Here is a 13,080-nt window from a genome sequence, read left to right as displayed (position 1 = left end):
GTACCTTAAATTCCCATTTGTATGAGTCAATCACCGTACTCAGAGACTTGTTCTCATCATAGATCCAGATAAGCCCTCTCTTAACTCATGAGTCGTTCCAATGCTACATGAAATCTGGAATAGGTATTCTCCTTGACTTTGAAATGGATGGTAAGGACAGTGCTGTTGGCTTCTTGCTCAGGTTCTGAACATACTTACTGAACCACATATAGAAAGGTCTCCTTTCTCATAAACCATATACTCATTGAAATGTCATCAATATTTTATTTCCCAGAATTAATTATAAAAGAGAAAAAAATCACAGAGTATTGATGGCATCAATTTATATACTGAAGTCTGCTTTACATTAAAAATTGATAAAATACTAAGAAAAACACATCAAAAACGGCAAAGGTCATTCTCCAATTAATTTTAAACAGCATTCCATCTTTTGGATTTCATATAATATATACATCAAGAGATGCTTATTACTTTTTTCCTTCTCCTCCTCCTGATCTCCCCTATGATTTCATCCTCAGCTCCGTCACATAACCACTGATTTTGTCCTGTGTCTCACAATCCAGTATGGATTTTTCATTTTTCAAATAACAGACAAAACTGTGTAGAATCATGCAGTGTGTATTCGAATTCCATTAACTTCATGGATGTGTATCCTGATAAGTAAAGCCTAAGCAATATCAGAAGCCCTTTCAGTGCAGTCATTGTGGTTTGTGTGTTTCTGTCTGGATGAGGTCTCTCTATGGTCAATTACCACCATGTAATTCTCTTCTAAATTTCCAAAAGTTCAGTTGTAGGTATCCCTAAAACAAAAGTTTTTGTAACATTAATTATTGCTAATTTGTCTGATCATGACCCTCCTCAGGTTCACCATATGCTCAAATTTTGTGAAAAAGTGCAGTACAACTTTATCTCCTGCCTAAAATAGTTAAATACAAGTTTTGGGTGCTTTCACATGAAAAATATACTTACGGTCATTCCTGTAACAGGCAAAGAACACAGATATTGAAAAATCTGAGAGTATGTTCCTAGAGTTCAGAGCCAGATAAAACAGAAAATTCAAATATTAACGTGTATTCTCAGTTATCTGGGGCTATTCATAGCCAATACTCCCCTTTGTATTTCTCAGAATTCGGGAGCAAGAACAAATGTGGAGAAAGGGGCATCTGAGGAACCAAATTTTAAGAAGAATGAAATAGGAAATCATGAGTGATGTTAAGATTTAAGATGTCTTATTTATCTAAGAAAAGAAAACCTGGGATTTTGGTGGTTAAAAGAGATTTTACAAAATGCCATTCACAAAACTGAGGTCTTTCCAATGAAAAAGCCCAGAGGGATCTGTAATTATTTGTTTACTATTTCAGGTGACTTGACAAGGGAATTCCATGCTATGTGACCTTGAATGCCAATGGACTAAAGTGGGATAAATGTGATCACCATTCTGTGAATCAAAACATAAATGCCAAGACAGGGAAATCGCAGCAAAATTTTCCTTGGACCCCTGAAATCATTGATTCTGAGGTTCTGAAATCACCAATAGTGCACAACTGAATAGGATTCAATGCTTACCTCTCATGCCTGAAGGGTAGGAGGCCTTTGCCATTACAACCTGCAACAAAATAGAAGTAAAAGTGTCAAAAACTGAAGTGTGCTAACTAATATGTCCACCGTTAACTGCTAGAAGAAGTGGTCCTCAGACACAATCAGGTTATGGAATGTGTACTAAAGATATGTTTGTTGTGACTTCTTCTATACCTGGCTGTAGCATTATAATGAGAATGTGTTAAAGGAAAGGATATCAGAGGTTCTTTATGATACTTATGCCAATATTTAGATAATTCTGGGAAGGCACTATTTCTTTCATGTGTATCATCTCAGGGTTTATTGCTTGGGGTGCTGCTGTAGGCTTTCACAGCAACAGCAATTTAGATGTCATCCCTACATGTATATTTTCCAGAATATTCAACATCTGTACTGGTAAATGAGATATAAACTTCTTTTCTCAGAAGGGAAGGTGTTTCCTATAAGAACATGAGGAGTGCAAGGCAGCCTTTCATTCCATTGAAGTTTATGAGTGAGAACTCTGAACATTAGCAGTGCACTAGGAAAAGATTCTCTATAGTTTCCTTTTCATTAAATGTTTTTAGGTACAACTACCCATTCAACACATGTTGGCACTCCTAGAGACTTCCTTTTATGGTATCCCAGTGAAACAAAAAAAATTTGTTCCACATTCAATTGGATGGATCTCAATGACTCTAAGTATAGGGTTTGAGGTTCATCAGCATTACATTTGAGAAACTGAATGTGTCTGCTTCTGTCTCTAAGGGCTATCTGAAACTACCTAGCTCTCTGTGTTCTCAAGGGAGTGTTCTCATGAGCCATGGATCTGAGTGACATGCTTAGTGCAAGTCAGGATTGTATCATTTTGCAACATATAAGGTGTTTGAATGCAATATGCTTCTCATTAAGTGCACACATTATGAAAAACCTGAACATCATTCTTCCCAAGTTGGCTGTCAAACACTACTCTTGCAACGTGGATCACATCATCAAAAAGTAAAACATACTCCATATGTTACCATGATAGTAAGATGTTGGTGCTTATTCTGTCAGAATGTGAAAGTGGATTGATATGGTATCTGGATGGTGAGATGACCACTGCCATCCAGATATACTCAGGTAAAACTAAAGAAAAGCAGTGATTCTAACAACATGGTAAATTATCTCCCACTGCCATTATATTGGGACAGGAAAAAGAGACTGCACACACCAAAAATCTGGTAATGTTTGCAGGGAATCCTACAATCTCTTCTTCTCTTTTCCCCTATATAGGAATGACACAATACAGGGACTGTGAGATGCTCAGTGAGGAATTCACTTCTTCCACAATTTTTAATCTTTCTTTCAAGCTGCTATATTGGTCAATGGCATAAAAATAAGGCAGATTAATTTTCCCTGTTATTACTACAGTTAGTATTTCATAAAGTGAAGTACCAAATGATACAACATGTGTGACACACAAAATATATTGTTCCCTTAAATTTTGGAGAACAAAGGCAGTCTTCATTGTTATCTGTCATGCTTCAAAAAGGGAAGAGAGCTATCCATATTCAGGAAAAATTACTCTTGTGAAGAGAAACTCCAATCTGGACCTCCAATTGGCATAGTCATGAGTCCATCAACATCAACAGAGATTTGTTGTCATCATCAATCCAGACAAACCATCTCTTAACTCATGAGTGTTTCCAATTCCAGAGGAAGGCTGGAATAGCTAGTCACTTTGACTTTGAAATGGATGGCCAGATCTGTAGAGCTGGCTTGTTGCTCAGGTTCTGAATAGAGGTACCAAACCACACACAGAATGAACACATGGGCTCCATCATATTAAAACATACATGAAATAAAAAACGATCAATGTCCAATTTGGCAGCATTTTTCATGAGAAAGACAAAATTTCTTAGGGATTTTATGGGGTTGAAATTAAAAACCTGAATTCTAATTCACACATAAAAATTGAAAATACTTAAAAAATATACATGAAAAATGGAAAAAGTAATTCTCAAATAAACTTTAAGAAGCAATTAAGCTTTTGAAATTCATGATAATATATTCATGAGAAGATTGTTGCTACATTCATCGTCTTCCTCCTCCTCATCTCCCTTATGGTTTCATACTCATCTCTGAAGCATAACCAGTGGGTTTGTCTTGTGTCTCAAAATCAATTTTGGTCATTTCAGTTTGTCAAGCAACTGTCAGAAATATGTAGAATCTGGCAATGTGTATTCTACTGCCATCACCTTCAAGAATGTGTATCTGATAAGTAATGTCAAGAGTAATATCATAAGCATTTCCTGTGCAGGCCTTATGTTTGTATGCTTCTGTCTGGATGCAGTCTCTCTATGTTAAGATACCATGTTGTAATTATCCTCTCATTTCCTAAACGTCAGTTGTAGAGAACACGAAATAGAAAAGGTATTTATATAACAATAACTCTGCCTAATTTGTCTGCTCATGAGTCTTCTGAGGTCCTCCTTATGCTCCAATTTGTGAAGAAGTGCAGTAAACTATTATCTCAGCACTTAGATTGTCAAATACAGCTTTTGAGTGCTATCCCCTAAGAAATTTACTCAGTCACCATGCTAAAAGGCAAAGAAAACAAATAGTGAAAATTGAAAGAACATTGTCAGAGTCCGCAGCCAGATTAATAAAAAATGTCCAATACAAAACGGGATTCTCAGTAACCTTAATATTCATAACAAATGGTCCCCTTTGTATTTCTCAGAATTAGAGAGCATTAAATGATGGGTGGAAATGGGAGTCTGAGGAACACAATTTAATGAAGAATGACATAGGAATTCATGGGAGACATAACATTTAAAATGGCATATTCCCTTAGAACAGAAAGCTTGAGATTGAGGTGATTAAAATGGATAATACAAAATGTCATTCACATAACTGGTGTCTTTTCAATGAAGCAGCATAGAGGGATCAATGATACTTGGTGACCATTTCGGGGACTTGACTAGAGATTTCCAGGGTATTTGACCTTGAATGCCAATGTACTGAAAGGGGATAAAAGTGATTAAGATGGCATGAGTCAAAACATAAGTGGCAAGAAATGGAAATCAAAAGGAACTATTCCTTGGACTCCTAAAGTTATATATCCCAAGGTTCTGAAATCACCAGTCATAGTAAAGAGGTACCTCACAACAGAATAGGATACAATGCTTACCTCTCCCACCTGAAGGGTAAGAGGGCTTTGCAATTATAACCTGCAATAAAATAGAAATAAAATATGTCACAGATGGAATTGTGATCTGACTACTATGTCTAGCATGAATTGCTAAAGGAAAGCGTCATCAAACAAGCAAGAAATGATAGAAGAAGTGGTACTCAAACACAGAGAGGACATGGAATCTATAAGAAAGACATATTTGTTGTGACTTCTTCTGTACCAGGCTGTAAAAGTATAATGAGAATGTGTTAAGAGAAAGAATGCCAGATGATCATTATGATATTTAAAAATGTATTAAGATAGTTAAGGCAAGGCATTAGTTCATGGGGTTTATTACTTGGAGTAGTGCTGAAGCCTTGCACAACAACAGCGTTCTAGATGTCCTTCCTAACACAGTTATTTTCCAGAAAGTTTGGCAATTGCACTTGTAACTTGTAAATTGTAAAATACAACTTATGAGTGCTTTCCCATAAAAATATACTCAGAGTTACCCCTTCAACAGGCAAAGAAAACAAAGAGTGAAACCTCTGAAAAAACATTGTCAGAGATCACAAACTATGCTCTCAGTACTCCGGGGATATTTATATCAAATGTTCCCCCTCATTTTTCCCAGAATTAGGGAGCAGGAAATGTTGGGTAGAAATTGGATTCTGAGGAACCCAGTTTAAAGAAGAGTGAGATAGTGAATCATGGGAGACACTAAGATTTAAGATGCCTCCCAGAACTCGGAAGGAAGAGGCAACCATATCTCTGTAAGTTCGATGGCCAGCATGGTCTACAGAGTGAGTTCCAGGACAATCTCCAAAACAATACAGAGAAAACCTGCCTTGAAAAAAAAAGATTTAAGATGGCACATTCACTCTAGAACAGAAAGGTTGAGATAGTGGTGGTTAAAATTTATAATTAAAATGTCATTCACACAGCAGGAGTTTTTCAATGAAGAAGCACAGAGGGATCAGTAAAATTAGGAGAACTTTTCAGTGACTTGACAAGGCAATTTCAGGCTATATGAGTTTGAATGCTATTGGACTGAAATGATATAAATGTGATCAACATAGTACTATCAAAATATAAAGGCCAAGACAGGGAAATCATAGAAAAATTATTCCTTGGTCACCTGAAGTCATACATTACAAGATTGTGAAATCACCAGTCATAGAAAGGAGGAATCTGCACAGCAGAATAGGAATCAATGCTTACCTCTCCTGCCTGAAAGGTAAGAGGCCTTGAAATTCTAACCTGCAACAAAATAGAAATAAAAAATATATTGAATGGATTTTTGTCCATACTACAGTGTCTAGATTGGTTTGATAGAGCAAGTTTTCCTCAAACACAGAGATTATAGGGCTTTTATACCAAACGTACATTTTGTCTGACTCCCTCAATTCCTGTGGTAAGATAATAATGAGAATATGTTAAGAGATAGGAAGCCAAATGATGTTTGTGATATTTCAGTCAATATTATAGTGCAAGCAAGGCATGGCTTCCTTTGGTGAGTATCATCAATGGGTTTATTGATTAGTGTGTTGTTGAAGCCTTGCACAGCAACAGCATTCTCGAAGCCATTCCTAATGCAGATATTTTACAAAATATTTAGCAATTTGACATGTAAATAAGAAGGTAAGCAATTATGTTATGAAAGGAAGACGTTTTTTATAAGACCATGAATAGTGCACTGCAACCTTGAATTCCCATGATAGTTTCTTTGTGAGAAAAGTGTACATTAGCACTAGATTAGGGCAAAGTTACCTACTGAGTTTCCTTTTCTTTAAAAATTGTTATCTGCACATATTCATTCAACAAATGTCATTGCTCCTAAAGACTTCCTTTCAAGGTGTCTCACTGAAACATAAAACATATATTCTTTCTTCTTTATTTGGATGAATACCAAAGATTCTGAATATAGGTTTTGTGTTTCATCAGTGTGACAACTTTTAAACAGAGTGTGTCTGTGTCCTTCTCTCAAGTCTGTGTGTACCTATATAGGTCTATGTGTTCATGGGAGTGTTCTCCTGATGCATCAATCTGAGTGAAGTGCTTTGTGCAAGTAGGAGTTTTATCTGTTTGGATCCTGTAGTTTGTGCGTGTGCAATATGCTCTTCATTAAATTCACATGTTATAAAAACCTGAAGATCATTATCCCAAGTTTGGTGTCAAACACTATCCTTGTGATGTGTACCTCATCATCCAAAAAGTACATTAGACTCCATATGTTAGCATGATAGATAAATTCTTGTACTTATTCTGTCAGAATGTAGAAGTGGATTGGTATGTTTTCTGGATGGGGTGATGACCACTGCCATCAAGATATGTCCAGTTTAAAGTACACAGTAACAAATGTTCTAGCAGCATGGAAAAATTATATCCTGATGCTGGTAATTGGGAACAGGAAGAGCAAACTGTGGCTCCTGAAATTCTTGGTAATGGTGGCAGGTAATCCTAAAATATCTTCTTTTTCCCCAATTTAGGAATGTTACAGGGCAGGGCCCATGATATGCTCAGTTATGATTTCACTGCTTCCACATCTTTTAATTCTTTGTTTCAATATAGCATTAGTCAATGGCTTAAAACATGGTGGACAGTTTGTTGATCTTAGTATTACAGTTAGGACAACATAAAATGATATATCAAACTATATGACATGATTGCCACAAAAAATTGTTCCCTTAAATTTTGGGAGACAATGCTAGTCTGTGTAGTTATCTCTTGTGTTTTAAAATGGGAGAGTGCTAGCCACTTTGGGGAAACATCACTGTAATCAAGAGGACCTACCATCTGGAGCTAAGATTGGCATAGTCATGAGTCGATCACAGTCCTCAGGGACTTGTCATCATCAATACAGACAAGTCCTCTCTTAACTCATGAGTGTTTCCAAAACATTTGGAAAGCTAGAATAGCTATTTGCTTTGACTTTGAAATGAATGGTCACAACTGTCTGTCTGCTGGCTTTATGCTCAGGTTCTGAATAGATGTATTGAACCATATACAGAATTATCATATGGGCTCCAACATTACAAAGAATATATGAACTGCAAAAAGATCAATGTCTAATTTCCTAGCGTTATTTCTAAGAAAGAGAAAATTCACAGATTTTATGAGCCTCTATTTAAGATATTCAAGTGGACTTCACACAAAAAATAGATGAAATGCTAAGAAAAATGAAAGAAGACTGGACTTGTGAATCCCAGAGAAGCAGCTGACCTGATCAAGGTGGAGATCTTGGACCCTATTCTGATGTCTAAGAGGCCAAATTGGAACTTATCAGACCCACTGAATGTGGGTGTAAGTGAAGAGCCTCAGGCAATCTATGGGCTTATTTGGGTAGTAGATCAATAGTTATCCCTGGCACACAAATGGACTTTGGGAACACATCCCACAATGAAGGATGCTTTCTCAATTTGGACATTTTGGGGAGGGCCTCAGCCCTCATCTGTACAAAGTGAAAGAATCAAGAGATCCCCCATGGAGGGCTTTACCTCCCCTGAGGAATGGAGTGGGTGATTGGGTGGGGTGCTGGGAAGCTAGGGGGTTGCAGTTGAGGGGAGTGAGGGAGAGTTGGGACTGACATGGACAGCAAGCTTGTTTATAATTTAAATATATAGTAAAAATGTTTAAAAAGTAACAAATGACAAATAAATAAACAAGTGCATATTTAACATAATATTATACCATGTTAATACATATATAGACATGAAAAGTATTGGGAAAGATAAAAAGAAGTTCAAAGTATAGTACAGGTGAGAAGGAAATGGGATTGGTATTTAAAATAAGATTGTTTTTACTTTAAATAAAAATCTATAAAAAAGAAAAAAAGCAAAAAAGCAGAACTCATCAAGTATGGAAAACGTCATTCTCTAATAAATTTTAAGTGGAAAACAAGCTTTTGGAATTTGTGATAAACTATTCATTTGGAAATTGTTGCTACATTCATCTTTGTCCTCCTGATATCCCTTATATTTTCTTTCTTTTTTTTTTACGAGACAGGGTTTCTCTGTACTGTTTTGGAGGCTATCTGTCCAGCCCGGCCTCGAACTCACAGAGATCCACCTGCCTCTGCCTCCCGAGTGCTGGGATTAAAGGCGTGCGCCACCACCGCCCAGCTCCTTATATTTTCATGCACATATCTGTGACATAACGATTGAGTTTGTCCTGTGTCTCAAAATACATTATGGTCATTTCAGTTTGTCAAACAAATGTAAGAATTATGTAGAATCCTGCAATGTGTATCCTACTGCCATCACCTTCAAGGATGTGTATCTGGTAAGTAATGTCAAGAGTACTATCAGAATCATTTTCAGTACAGACCTTGTGGTTTGTGTGTTTCTGTCTGGATGCAGTCTGTCTATGTTCAACTACCATCTTTTAATTATCCTCTGATTTCCAAAAGTTAAGTTGAAGGAACCTCCAAATAGAAAAGTTTTTTATGTAACCACAAATCTGGCTAAGTTGTCTGTTCATGAGCCTTCCAAGGTACTCCTTATGCTCCAATTTTGTGAAGAAGCACAGTACAATTTATCTCAGGCCTTACATTTGCAAATATAACTTATGAGTGCTTTTCCATAAAAATATACTCATATTCACCCCTTCAATAGGCAAAGAAATCAAATAATTAAAACTCTGAAAGAACATTGTCAGAGAACACAGGTAGATGAAGAAAATTTAAATATTATACTGTGTTCTCAGTACTCAGTGGTATTCATATCCAATATTCCCCTTCATATTTTTTAGAGTTATGGAGCAGGAAATGTTGAAAGGTTATGGGAATCTGAGAAACCCAGTTTAAAGAAGAATGAGATAGTAAATCATGGGATGCTTTAATAATTAAGATGTCACATTCACAATAGAAAAGAAGGCTTGAGATTGAGGTGGTTAAAAGAGATGATTGACACTGCCATTCACAGAGCAGGCATCTTTTCAATTAAGAAGCACAGAGGGATCAGTAAAATTAGATGATCTTTTTGGTGACTTCACGAGGGAATTCCAGGCTAAGTGAACTTTAATGTCGATTTACCGAAATGGGAAAAATGTGATTAAAATTGCACAATCGAAACATAAGGAATAAGACAAGGAAATCATTCAAACTCTATTCCTTGGACCCCTGAACTCATAGATGCCAGGTTCTGATGTCACCAGTCATAGTATGGAGTTATCTGCAAAACAGAATAGGATCCACTGCTTAACTCACCCCCATGAAAGCAAAGAGGAATTTGCAAATCTAACCTGCAACAAAATAGAAATAGAAATAAAAATTATATTGAGTGGAATTCTGTTTTGATAGAGCACATTGTCCTAAAACACAGAGATTATACGTCATTTATACCAAAGATTCATTTGGTCTGAATTGCTCCATAGTGGGTGTAAGATGATAAGGAGAATGTGTTAAGAGAAAAGAGGATAGATGATCTTTGTAATAGCTCTGTCAATATTATAGTACAGGCAAGGCTAGAGTTCATTTGGGTTGTATCACCACTGGGTTTATTGATTGGGGAAGTGATGAAGCCTTGCAGATCAACAGAGTCCAAGATGCCCTGTCTGGATGGTGCGATGGGCGCTCCCATCAAGATATGCTCAGTTTAAACAACAGAATAGCAAATATCCTAGCAACATGTAAAATTATATTCCATTGCTGGTAATTGGGGGCAGGAACAGCAAACTGTGGTCTCTGAAATGGTCAATAACAGTGGCAGGGAATCCTACAATTGTTTCGTTTTCCCCAATTTTGGAAAGTCACAAGACAGGGCCCTTGAGATGCTCAGTTATTATTTCACTTCTTCCATGTGTTTTAGTTCTTTACCTCAATCTGGCTTTAGTCAATTGTTGAAAAACTTGCTGGACATTTTGTTGCTGTTATTATTTCTGTTAGTGTTTCATAAAGTGATTAATCCAATTATAAGATGTGTTTGCCACTCAAAAATAGTTGTTCCCATGAAATTTGGGAGACAAAGACAGTCTGCACAGTTATCTCTTATGCTACAAAATGGAAGAGTGCTAGCCACTTTGGGTAAACATCACTGTTGTCAAGAGGACCTCCCATCTGGAGCTCAGATTGGCATAGTCACGAGTCGATCACTCTCCTCAGAGACTTGTTGTAATCATCGATGCAGATAAGCACTGTTTTAACCCATGTGTATTTCCAATGCAATGGGAAAGCTGGAATAGCTAGTGGTTTTGACTGTGAAATGAATGTTCACAACTGTGCAGCTGGCTTATTGATCAGGTTCTCAATAGTGTTACTGAACTACATACAGAATTAACACATAGGATTCCTCATCTTAAAGCAGATATGAGCAGAACAAATGATCCATGTCAAATTTTCCAGTGTTATTCCTAAGAAAGAATAATTCACATGGATTCTATGGGGCTAAATATGAAATATTGAAGTTGGTATTAACAAAAAATAAAATCATAAAGAAACATACAAACATATCAATAATGGAAAAAGCATCATCTAACAAATATTAATCAATGCTTACCTCTCCAGCCTAAAATGTAAGAGGCCATTGCAATTATAACCTGCATCAGATTAGAAATAAACAATACATTGATTTGAATTATGTCCAGACTACATTGTCTAGCTTAATTGTATAGAGCAAATTGTTCTCAAACACAGAGATTACAGGGCATTTAAACCAAACATACATTTGGTCTGGTTTCCTCCATGCCTGAGGTAAGATGACAATGAGAATGTGCTAAAATAAAGCAGGCCAGAAGTTCTTTGTGATATTCCTGCAATTATTATAGTACGAGAATGGCACTAGTTCTTTGGTGTGTATCATCACTGGGTTTATTCCTTGGGGTAGTGCTGTAGCCTTGCACAGCAACTACGTTCTAGATGCCATCTCTAATGCATATATTTCACTTAATATTCCGCAATTTGACATCTAAATGAAAAGGTAAGAATTTATTCTGTGAAAGGAAGGCATTTTCTATAAGAACTTGAAAAGTGCAATGCAAACTTTAATTCCCGTGATACTTTTTGTGTGAGATATGTGAACATCAGCACTAGATTATGGCAAGGTTCTCTATTGAGGTACCTTTAAATTAAAAATTCTTATGTGCATATATTACTTCTACACATGTCATTGCTCCTAAAGACTTCCGTTCAATGTGCCTCAATGAAACATAAAAATATTATTCTTTCATCTTTATTTGGATGAATCTCAAGGATTCTGAGTATAGGAGTTTCTGTTTCATCAGTGTGACAACTGAGAAATGGAGTGTGTCACTACCTAGGTCTGTGAAACCAAGGGAGTGTTCTCTGGAGCATGGACCTGAGTGAATTTCTTAGTGCAAGTCTGTGTTGTATCTGTCTGGAATGGAAAATATGTGAGTATGCAATACATTCTTCATTAAATTCACAATATGACAAAGAAAATTGAAGATCATTCTTCCACACTTTTCGGACAAACACATCACTTGTAATTGTAATTGTAATTGTAAGAAAAAATAGCTGTTCCCGTAAAATTTTGGAGACAAAGCCAGTCTGCACAGTTATCTTTTATGCTTCAAATGGAAGTTTGCTAGCCACTTTGGGGAAACATCACTGTTGTCAAGAGGACCTCCCATCTGGAGCTCAGATTGGCATAGTTACGACTTGATCACCGTCCTCAGAGACTTGTTGTCATCATCGATCCAGATAAACCCTATTTTAACTCATGAGTGTTTCCAATACACTGGGAAAGCTTGAATAGCTATTGGATTTGATTTTTTAATGAATGGTCATGACTGTACAACTGGCTTATTGCTCAGTTTCTGAAAAGAGATCCTGAACCACATACAGAATTAACACATAATTTTCAGCACCTTAAAGTAGACATGAGCAGAAATGATCCATGTCTAATTAGCCAGCATTATTCCTAAAAAGAGAAAATTCACATGGATTAAGTGGCTAAGTTTGAAATATTGAAGTTGGTATTAAACAAAAATTGATAAAAAACGAAAAAAAAAGAAAAACACATCAATAATGGAAAAAACATTCTCTAATGAATATTAATCAATGCTTACCTCTTCAGCCTGAAAGGTAATAGGCCATTGCATTTCCAACCTGCAACAAAATAGCAATAAATTATACATTCTTTGGAATTCGGTCCATACTATATTGTTTAGCATAATGTTATAGAGCAAGTTGACCACCAACACAGATATTACAGGACATTTATACCAAAGGTATATGTTGTCTGATTTCCTCCAGGCCTGGGGTAAGATGATAATAAGAATGCGTTAAGAGAAAGTTGCCCAGGAGCTCCTTGTGATATTTCTGTCAATATTATATTTCGATAAAGGCACCACTTCTTTTGGTTTTTATATCATTGGTTTATGGATTGTGGTGGTGCTGAAGCCTTGCA

At 36.4% G+C, this 13,080-nt stretch overlaps 4 non-coding genes across 4 annotated transcripts; all 4 read right to left on the bottom strand.

Annotated features, from left to right (window-relative positions):
* Positions 1–66, bottom strand: LOC121135024. Its single transcript, XR_005872217.1, has one exon. It is a non-coding gene; the product is annotated as a small nucleolar RNA SNORD109A (small nucleolar RNA).
* A 3,082-nt stretch (positions 67–3,148) lies between these two features.
* On the bottom strand, positions 3,149–3,214 carry LOC121135014. The gene has a single exon (XR_005872207.1). It is a non-coding gene; the product is annotated as a small nucleolar RNA SNORD109A (small nucleolar RNA).
* A 7,557-nt stretch (positions 3,215–10,771) lies between these two features.
* LOC121135053 lies at positions 10,772–10,837 on the bottom strand. The gene has a single exon (XR_005872244.1). It is a non-coding gene; the product is annotated as a small nucleolar RNA SNORD109A (small nucleolar RNA).
* Positions 10,838–12,303: 1,466 nt separating this feature from the next.
* Positions 12,304–12,369, bottom strand: LOC121135029. The gene has a single exon (XR_005872222.1). It is a non-coding gene; the product is annotated as a small nucleolar RNA SNORD109A (small nucleolar RNA).
* Positions 12,370–13,080: the final 711 nt, after the last annotated feature.

This window comes from Mesocricetus auratus, unplaced genomic scaffold, assembly GCF_017639785.1.
Source record: "Mesocricetus auratus isolate SY011 unplaced genomic scaffold, BCM_Maur_2.0 Super-Scaffold_100030, whole genome shotgun sequence".
Classification (NCBI taxonomy): domain Eukaryota; kingdom Metazoa; phylum Chordata; class Mammalia; order Rodentia; family Cricetidae; genus Mesocricetus; species Mesocricetus auratus.
Note: the sequence above shows the minus strand (reverse complement) of the source record. Positions and strands in the feature narration are given on the sequence as shown.